Source organism: Lathyrus oleraceus, chromosome 7 (genome assembly GCF_024323335.1).
Source record: "Lathyrus oleraceus cultivar Zhongwan6 chromosome 7, CAAS_Psat_ZW6_1.0, whole genome shotgun sequence".
In the NCBI taxonomy this organism is placed as follows: domain Eukaryota; kingdom Viridiplantae; phylum Streptophyta; class Magnoliopsida; order Fabales; family Fabaceae; genus Lathyrus; species Lathyrus oleraceus.
Window position 1 is genome coordinate 176,626,779 of NC_066585.1, and position 10,466 is coordinate 176,637,244.

Consider the following 10,466-nt stretch of genomic DNA (forward strand, 5'->3'; position numbering starts at 1 on the left):
ACACCAAGTGACCAATGAGATCAATTTCTTTTGATTGAGCTTGCTTCAATGTCATTGAGCTAACCTTTGTTTTGTAGGTGTCTTGACTCATGTGATTTGAGCCTTGTGCTTTGCACATCTGATTACCTGATTTGTCTGTTGATTCCTCTCCTTTTGCTTTGACTGTTGAACTGTGTACTGATTAGTTTGACTATTTCAGGTACCTTTAGTTGCTTAAGTTCTTTGAACTTGTTTTGCTTTGCTATTTAGCAATTTGCATTGAGGTATGCTTCTAATCTTCATGTAGTCTGGAAGACCTGGCCAGTTACTTGGCCAGGCAACTGTCTGAAGTCCTCCTTAAGAGGCAATGTTTGTGGATGTTTAACTTTGTCCTTGCATAGAGTCAAAGTCCTCCTAAGTGAAGAGGCAATTGGTGGAAGGTAGGGATATGCAATCTATCCCCCACTATTCAATGTGTCATCTGCTTTGCTCACACCACTGTGTTGATGCATTGCGGATACAAACCCAAGATCTTGTACAATTGTACAGTTGAGTCAGTTTTAAATGTGTAGAAGGGTTCCCACTTTCTGAACCCACACATTCTTGTCTTGAGCTCTCCCAGGCCAGGGATAAGAGCTGTGAGGTCTCATCCTCACTTCATCCTTTCATCTGCTTCACCTTAGTCTCTCAATGGCAAGGTTAAGAGCACCTTTTACCCTATTCCAGTTGGCCCTAGTGCCTGACCTTTTGCTTGAGCCTCTTGTATGCATATAGAGTGTGCTTCTTGTGATTGTGTTTGCCTGTTTGCTTTGCCTCTTTAGGTGTAGCTTAGACTTGCCCTTGTGCAAGATAGGTTGTGCTTGACTTGCCCTTGTGCAAAGTCAAGTCTGTGTGGCTTACTTCCTGTGTGAGCCATGTTTAGAGTTGTTTGGCCGAACTACGGCAACTCTGATTCTCATGTTCAGATGAGATACGTAGGCACGAGATGCGATGTCTTGTCGAGTTTGACTAACCACTAACATCTAATTCTCTTCTCTCACCCCTGTTGTGATTGAGATATCCCCTTTCTCTTGCACTAGTTGCAATTGAGACCTTGCTTCCTGTGTGAGCCATGCTTAGGATAGGTTGGCCCTTGTGCCAGTTAGCTAGAAACCTTAACTTAGGGATGATTTGCATGATAACATCTAGGCTCGAGTCGTAGTCTCCCTAGTTGTGTCTCCCTCTGTTATCTGGTTAGGCTAGTCCTTTATCCCTGCGTAGGGGAACTACATCGCCCTGATCTTCATACCAGATGAAGTATGTAGGCAGGAGATTGAGCTGATCTCTCCGGGCGCCCTTTTTTCTTTTTTGTGTGTGTTGTTTGACAGTTGCTAGGCTCGAGTGCCTGACTCCTTAGCAATTTGTTGTCTGTCTGTTTGAGTGTGTGCTTGACAGTTATAGGCTCGAGTCCCCGACTCCCTATTAACTTGTTGTGTTGTTGTGTGCTTGGAAGCCGATGTAAGTCCATCGAGTGGCATTTGGGTTCCAGTGTGCGTGTGTTTTGGTTCGGATGCTGATGTAAGTCCAGTGATTGGCGGTCGGGCTCCACGTTTGCCTTTGCCTGTGTTTGTTTGTGCGCGTGTCAGCCGAGCTACGAATGCTCTGATTCTTCTCTCGTCCGAGAAGATACGTATGCATAGGATGCGATATCCTAGCGAGCATGTGTCGTTCCCCAGTCTGAACTACTTCGACTCTGATGTCTATGCCTGATAGACTAAGTAGGCCCAGGATATGATGTCCTGCCGAGTCAGTTTCTTGTCAGTCTCTTTCCTTTCTTTCAGCCAGTGTGTGTGAATGTTTGAGCAGTGTTTAGCAACCATTATTCCTTCCTTTTGTGCGTGGATCCCGTAGAGTACTACGGATGCGTAGGGGTGCTAATACCTTCCTTTCGCATAACCGACTCCCGAACCCATACTCTTTGGTCGCGAGACCATGTTCTTTCCTAGGTTTACTTCGAGCGTTTCCTTTCCCTCTTTTGGGATAAATAACGCACGGTGGCGGCTCTGTTGTTCTTTCTTTTCCCGCCGGTTTTTCGCGCGATGCGACACCTAGCAAAGCCAGTTATTCCCCAGAAGAAATTGGCATTACTAGACAGACTGGTCATCTCTTCCATCCCCAGCCAGGCTCTGTTGAAATATTTCTACCATCAGACAGAAATCAAATACCCCCAGCTGAGGAAGGGTCATCAACACAAATGTCTCCGACCGGAATCTCGGGATTTATTTTCCCCTGGCAGAACTTCTCAGACGCATAATTCATTCATTACATCATTTCACAGCATACGCATGCATACAACGTTTGCAAGCATAAAACATCTCATGCATCATGACATGGCATGAAGCTAACTTTTCTTTTCATGTTAATTATCCTCCTGATATAGTCAAAGTAAAAGGTTCATTCAGGCAGACACCTTTATCAATCACATTCAAGATTCAGATACATCTTTCAGATATAATCCATATGAACATTCATTCTGACAAGCATTCTGATATCCTCCTAATGGTGGCATCTTTAAGCCCATCCCGGACATTTATTGCAAATACAACGTATACAAAGATTATCAGATACAGCCTAACGTACAGTTCATTCTGATTCAGCCCAACATATGATTTCTTCAACTACTCCAATACGGTCTAACGTACGACTCATTTGGATCTTCATTCCTCAGATACTACCTAGCGTACGGTACATTCCAAGGTGTAGTCTAGCGTACGACTACTTTCTCCAGATACAGCCTAACGTACGGCCCATTCTGCAACTCCAATACGGTCTAACGTACGACCCATTTGGATCTTCATTCCTCAGATACTACCTAGCGTACGGTACATTCCGAGGTGTAGTCTAGCGTACGACTACTTTCTTCAGATACAACCTAACGTACGACTCATTCTGCAACTCCAATACGATCTAACGTACGACCCATTTGGATCTTCATTCCTCAAATACTACCTAGCGTACGGTACATTCCGAGGTGTAGTCTAGCGTACGACTACTTTCTTCAGATACAACCTAACGTACGGCTCATTCTGCAACTCCAATACGGTCTAACGTACGACCCATTTGGACCTTCATTCCTCAGATACTACCTAGCGTATGGTACATTCCGAGGTGTAGTCTAGCGTACGACTACTTTCTTCAAATACAGCCTAACGTACGTCTCATTCTGCAACTCCAATACGGTCTAACGTACGACCCATTTGGACCTTCATTCCTCAGATACTACCTAGCGTACGGTACATTCCGAGGTGTAGTCTAGCGTACGACTACTTTCTTCAGATACAGCCTAACGTACGACTCATTCTGCAACTCCAATACGGTCTAACATACGACCCATTTGGACCTTCATTCCTCAGATACTACCTAGCGTACGGTACATTCCGAGGTGTAGTCTAGCGTACGACTACTTTCTTCAGATACAGCCTAACGTACGGCTTATTCTGCAACTCAGATACGATCTAACGTACGATCCATTCTGATTCTACCTTCGTCAGATACAGCCTAACGTACGGCTCATTCTGCAACTCAGATACGGTCTAGCGTACGATCCATTCTGATCGTTATTTCGTCAGATACAGCCTAACGTACGCCTCATTCTGCAACTCAGATACGATCTAGCGTACGATCCATTCTGATCTTTCATCCCCAGCGAGGTCACCCGCCTAATGGATAACTCATTCTGCTACTCAGATACGATCTAGCGTACGATCCATTCTGATCTTTACCTCTCCAGAGGCAGCCTAATAGACGGTTCATTCTGCAATTCGGATACGATCTAGCATACGATCCATTCTGATCCTTTATCCCCAGCAGCGTATGATCCATTCTGATCTCTCATCATCAAACTTCCTGGATGGCATCTTTAAGCCCATCTCCATCAAGACTAACTTTCGATTAACAAGTGCAAATTTTTGGGGCATTCTAGTGTTCAATAATCTTCCACCTCCAGACCACGAATGGCGTACATACCATTCTAACTCTCTCGGTTCAAGAATATTGAACAGGGGCAACTGTCATACCCCAAAATTTGCCCTTTAATCTTGCAAGGCATTTTTCAAGGCACTCCAACTCGTTTTTCAAGACACTGATCTTAAAGGAACAAAGATCCAGCTCACAGGTGGCCAAATCCAGAAAATGGCTCAAACTGGCATGCTCGCTAGGCGAGCAAATCCTTCGCCTAGCGAACCCTTCGCTACACCACTCGCCTAGCGAAGCTTGCGAATACCAGAAATTTTGGGCTTCATTCTGAGCCCATTAGGTCACAAAAATCATTATAAATACCAAGACTTCATTCAGAAAATGGGACGAAAAAAAAACAGACAGAAAGGAGGAACAGCAAACCCTAGAGGCTAACCAAAATAATTCCGAGCAACCCTAAAGGAAACCCTGAAGGAAACTCATCCGCACAAAGGTTACCTCCGCCCAACTCAATCCGGCACCGACCCCAAGAGTAATCAGCCAATTCAACATTGCAATTCGATTGCAAACAGGTTTGCACTATCATTACCGCTTTATGCTCTTAATTTACATGTGATATTATAATTGAATTCATAAATATATTTGAGGTTTTGCATGTGGATTTAAGTATGCATGGATATCTTGAACGTTTAACCGTGTAATTTCTGTAGTGGATGTCATAGGGTTCGGAGCCTGCTGAAATCGTACTGCCATTAAACTCAAAACCCGCAGCCATTCGCTAGCACATCGCTGAGCGAACCTGTAGCGAGTGTTCGCTAAGCCCTCGCTAGGCGAGGCAGCAGCGAACATGACAGTCGCATATTTTTTCTGTTTTGATCTTTGCTCATCTGACATGTTTTATTGTAACCATGCATTGTTTACCTAACACTATTACTGTTGTGATTCCTTTTGTTTGGTGCAATTCTCGATTGCACCCTGATTTGGTATTCTAACCTGTTTGCTGAGTTTTGTAAGGGTTCACATAATCCCGAAAAAGGTAGCTTGCTAGGTATTCCACTTTATTTGTGGGATACCCTTGTGGAGATTCATCCTAATTACCTAACTGATTGTAAAATATTGCCTTTGAATATGTGGTCTTGGCCCTCTCTTTGTTGCCTTATGGTATTACGGTATTACGGTCATGTCCCGCGAATGGGGGGATACACTTAGCAAAGACCCTTCGGTTAAATCATCATGTCCCTACAAGATAAATCATAGTCCCTCGGATGTTGCCTTCGAATATATGATTTTGTCCCTCGATGGTCCGTCGTTGTAGCCTAAGGTTAAGTGATGATCGTCCCTTCGAATGCTAAGGTATCCTTACAAATGTTGCCTTCAATGACCAATCGATGACCCTACGATGTCCCTTTACATCCAAAGGATAAGACTACTTACTTCTCAATAGTAAGGACAGTTTTACCCTCATAAGAATAGGAAGTACCTATAAAGACTTCGGGTAGGTATAACTCTCAAATGCTTACTCACAGCTTAAAATACTTTTCACACCTCACACCTTTCAAAACATCTTTTAGAAAATCACCACTTGGTATACATTCATACTAGAATCATTACCGAGTTATATTTTTCTAAACAACTGTCAAAGTTAAACGAGATAAACACTTTGTATACATTCGTACAAGAATCATTACAAAGTTAAACTCTCTTTTCAAAACATTTTCTAAACATTTCTCAAACACTTTTTCAGACAAGAAAAATATAAGTGATTAAGAAATTAAGAGCCCATGGATAACCATGGATAGAAAGGGTGCTAACACCTTCCCTTTGTATAATGTACCTCCCGAACCCAAAATCTAATCAAGGTCTTTCCTGTTCTTTTCCACCTTTCCTTATTGGATAAAAGAAAAGTCGGTGGCGACTCTTGCTATCCGCGACATTTGCTTTCCAAAGCAAAAAAAAACACACGAAGTCAGTTCACCGTACGACAATCATCTTCAAAGACATTATTATCTCCTTTGAATCAAGAATTTAAAGATGTCGCAACATTCTGTTCATAGCTATGGAAGTAGATCTACAAATCGTTTGAGGTACGAATGCAAGTGTGGTATGGATGCTCCACTAATGATGGCATGGACGGATGCGAACTCATGATCGCCATTTTTATGAATGTGGGATGTATTAGGTATGTTTAAGTTTCTCCATTTTATTGTTGGAACTATGATTTTCATTTATTCATCTTCATCTCCATTCATGTTTCCATATTCAAGGCTAAAAGAAACGCAATCACTTTGTTTGGTTGGATGAGGAGATGAATCATAGGGCAATAGAATTAATCTCTGCATTACTAAAGAACTTGAATGAAGTGAATGAGATGTTTAATTCCTACAAAGCAAAATAAGAAATGAAGATGAAAGTGAAGATGTTGAAGAAGCAATTGAAGTTCAATTGGATGATGATTTTTGTTATGTTGTTTGCTTTAGTTGGTTCAACATCGATGAAATAGGTTTTAGGTGAATAGATTTTAGTTTATATTGCTATGTTGTTTGCTTTATGTTGTAACAAGTTATCCACACTGTTGTAATACATTTAATGAATGAATGAAGTTACAACAATTCAATTGGTTCAAGTTTTAGCAATTAAGTTATGTTGTTTACTGTATTAACATTGTGACCGCATAATATAACATTGTGACTGCATTATGGTTGAAAGCATTGATTGCATAATGCTTGTAACATTGACTTCATAATGCTTGTAACATTGTGACTTCATAATTGTCATAAACATTGCATGCACAATGATAATATTGTGTCTACATAATGCTTGTAACATTTAGGCAGCATAAAGCATGTAAGTTAGCAAACACAATGGATAACATATGGCATGTAAGAAGCAATTGAAGTTCAATTGGATGATGATTTTTGTTATGTTGTTTGCTTTAGTTTGTTCAACATTGATGAAATAAGTTTTAGGTGAATAGATTTTAGTTTATGTTGTTATGTTGTTTGCTTTATGTTGTAACAAGTTATCCACACTATTGTAATACGTTTCATGAATGAATAAATGAAGTTACAACAATTCAATTGGTTCAAGTTTTAGCAATTAAGTTATTTTGTTTACTGTATTAACATTGTGACCGTATAATATAACATTGTGAGTGCATTATGGTTGAAAGCATTGACTACACAATGCTTGAATTGAATGCATAATACTTGTAACATTGACTGCATATGCTTGTAACATTGTGACCGCATAATTGTTGTAAACATTGCATGCACAATGATAATATTGTGTCTACATAATGCTTGTAATATTTAGGCACCATAAAGCATGTAAGTTAGCAGTCACAATGGACAAAATATGGCCTGTAATGAACATTTGTGAATAATGGTAACATATAACATTGGACAACATTCAATTTCAACATTAACATAATCACTTAACAGAAAGATTAACATCAACCAAACCAAAATACTTAACATTAACCTTGTTTAAAATGCTTAAGATCCAAAATACATTAATATTAACCAAATAAATACTTAAGATCCATACATTACAGGCAAAATAAAACTCAAGTCCCTACTTAAGTCAAATTAAAAATACATTCAAATTTATTATTCTTGAGTAAGTTGAGTTGCTTGAGGTGCTTGTGAACCTTGAGTAATTTCTGTTTTCTTTTCTTTGACCTTCTTGGTTCCTTTTCCACCCTTCACTTTCTTAGTCTTCTATGGGTTCTTACCATCCATTGGAATTGCCCTATCAGCTGCCCTTTTTTATTTACAACTTCTTTTATTATATCTAATAGCTCCACATTTTACACATGTTACAGTTGAAAGTCTCCTTGGTAGTATATGAGGATTTTTGGGTTCATCATCTATCTTGTTTCTCAGCTTTTTTGGACGACATGTGGCTCTTCTCATCACTGGTGGTGCAACTGTATTATGATCATCTAAAGGCCACAATGGTGGTCCATTGGTTAGAAATACAATGTTTGAGTAAGTCTCCATAAAAGTTGATTTCATATAAAGGCAAAACAAAGCAACATAATCAGAAATGATACTACACGTATATGAACAAAACGGAGCAACATAATCATAGATGATACATATAATATTCAACAACATAATCCTCAGGTTTTTGTTTGATGTTCCATATACATGTAATTATATGACAGTAAGGAACACCAGACAAATTCCACTTTCTACATGAACAAGTTTCCTTTTTCAGGTCCACACAATAAGTCTCAATTTAGAAGATGAAGTTGGTGAATGGGGATTAGGGTTCTTGAGAAACATGAACTAGGTGGAAACATGAATACTGAAAGTGGTTTTTGATTTTTCAGACTTTTATAACATTATATAAATTGTTATGTTTAATAAGAACTATTTAAAATGTGTTTTTAATTAAAATATTCATTTTATTTTTTTAAAATTCAGACTTGTTAACATGGCACCATAGTCAAACTGTCACCTCATTAATGAAGATGACACATAAACAAAACTGGAGGGGGGCCAAAAATATTCCAATAAAAGTGAAATTAAGGGACCATAATATTGATTTTTGTAACTATTGGATAAAGTTACAATAGCTTGCTCGGATAAAAGATAAGTTTGGTTTGGTTCTAGTCATGAGGGTATGGTCAAAGGTTTCCCTAGTGGGTCGAAGGCCAATAATGACAGCGACATCAAAGAGGGTTGGAGTCACCATTCCATAATGGAGGTGAAATGTGATAGTCAAATCTTCCCAAAAGAACATGGCTGAAATAAGCATATTTGCGTTGTATTTTAGGCCAACTCTAGACAATTGAATCAGATCAAAGATTCCTTAATCTTTCCAAAATTATTCCTTTTTCTTTTCCATTTTATCTAACCAATTGATGTAAGTCTCATTTTTATTAGTGGGAGAAGAATGGAAGACACAATGGGATGCACTCATGAATCCTAACTCATAGGTGTTGTCTATAGACGCACGAAGTTCATAGTGATGGTAGCAAGGGAGGAACTTCTTTAGTTGTTCAGGTTTTTTAGAAGATCTGGGAAATGGACATAAGAATGCACAAATAGTATCAGAGATAGAGAAAAGGATCAATACCTGAGAATCCCAAATCATGGCCTTTTCTTTCTCCTTAGTGGTTCAAGAATGTAGGTACGATTACAAAGGAAAGTAGGAGCAGTGACTTTATAGGCAAGCGAGATTGGAAGTTATTATGTTGAAGCAGAAGTAGAAGTCATGGTTTCTGAAGGTTGATGAAGGTATGAGAATGAAAGTTTGCAAGAGTTTAGAGTTTCTGAAGAAGAAGAAGTTGTAAAAAGGATAAATGAGAGAATGATGGTGTTTATATAAAGGAAGAAAACGTTTCAATGTTTCTCTTGAATTTGGATATATGACACTCTGATTTTGCTGATTTAAAATCAATAATGATTTCTTTATTAGGATTTAATATTGTGGCCTACGATGTCTTAGGAAATCGGAGTAATGATGACTAGGTGCACGCACGCTCAATGAAGTAACATTTTGGTAAAGTGATCATGATGACTATGTCGTATGCAGACCATCTTGAACAGTGTCGAGCAGTTGCTTAAAATGACATCTTTCTTCCATCTTGTTTATATGATATAAAGTGACATTTTTTGGGGGGCATCAGTTTGCCTGAGAATTTTGGTTTAATAATTCTATGAGACTGCTAAGTATAAAATAACTTAGTTATGGTTTCAACATTTTGACAACTTCGATTGAAAATGTGAGTTTGACTCGTTTATCAAATGCTTAAGACTTAGTCTATCTTGAGTTCAAGGTTTAGATAACCTGGAAACCTGGCAAGCTTAGTTTGGAAGAATCTCAAGAACAAATCCACAATATTATGATCACTCTCTCTTCAAAACATGTTTAGAATCTCGGAAAGGTTTATGGTCACTTGGAATATTTGATTGAAGTAGAAATGAGATAAATTCACAGGTTAAGTACAAACAACTAATCATTTTGACACTAGTTCCAGGGTCCGACGCAAGAAACCTTCGATAAAAGAAATTAGGAGATTTGAAAATGGGCAATTTGAAACAACAAGAGCAGTTCAAATGGTTAAAACTTCGAAGACACGTGGAAGCATACTAAAACGTTGAAGTCCATGTAAGAGAGTACGTGTCGAATTCTGCAGAGATAATTGTTATCGGCGGTTAACATTGTAATAGTATATAAGACAAGTTCATTCATATAAACAGGGGTCGCAAAACTTCATTAAGGATTTTCTATAAAACTTAAATATCAAAGTGGTATAAAGATTTTTTTTTTTTGGAGATGATATATGAATCTGCGTCATTTCCTCTTAATTTTTATATTCGAAGTATTTACTTGAATGATCTTTTGTGTTCCTTGTTTATTTTTACTTTCAAAATAATTTTGCATTATTTTAGTTAGAGTTTATATTCAAACTTTCGATAATCAAACATTCATATTCAAAGCACAAACATATTTTCTTAAATCTTTTGCACAATACATCATAGGATTTTTTCGAATTTAATCATGTGAGTGAACAAAAACTT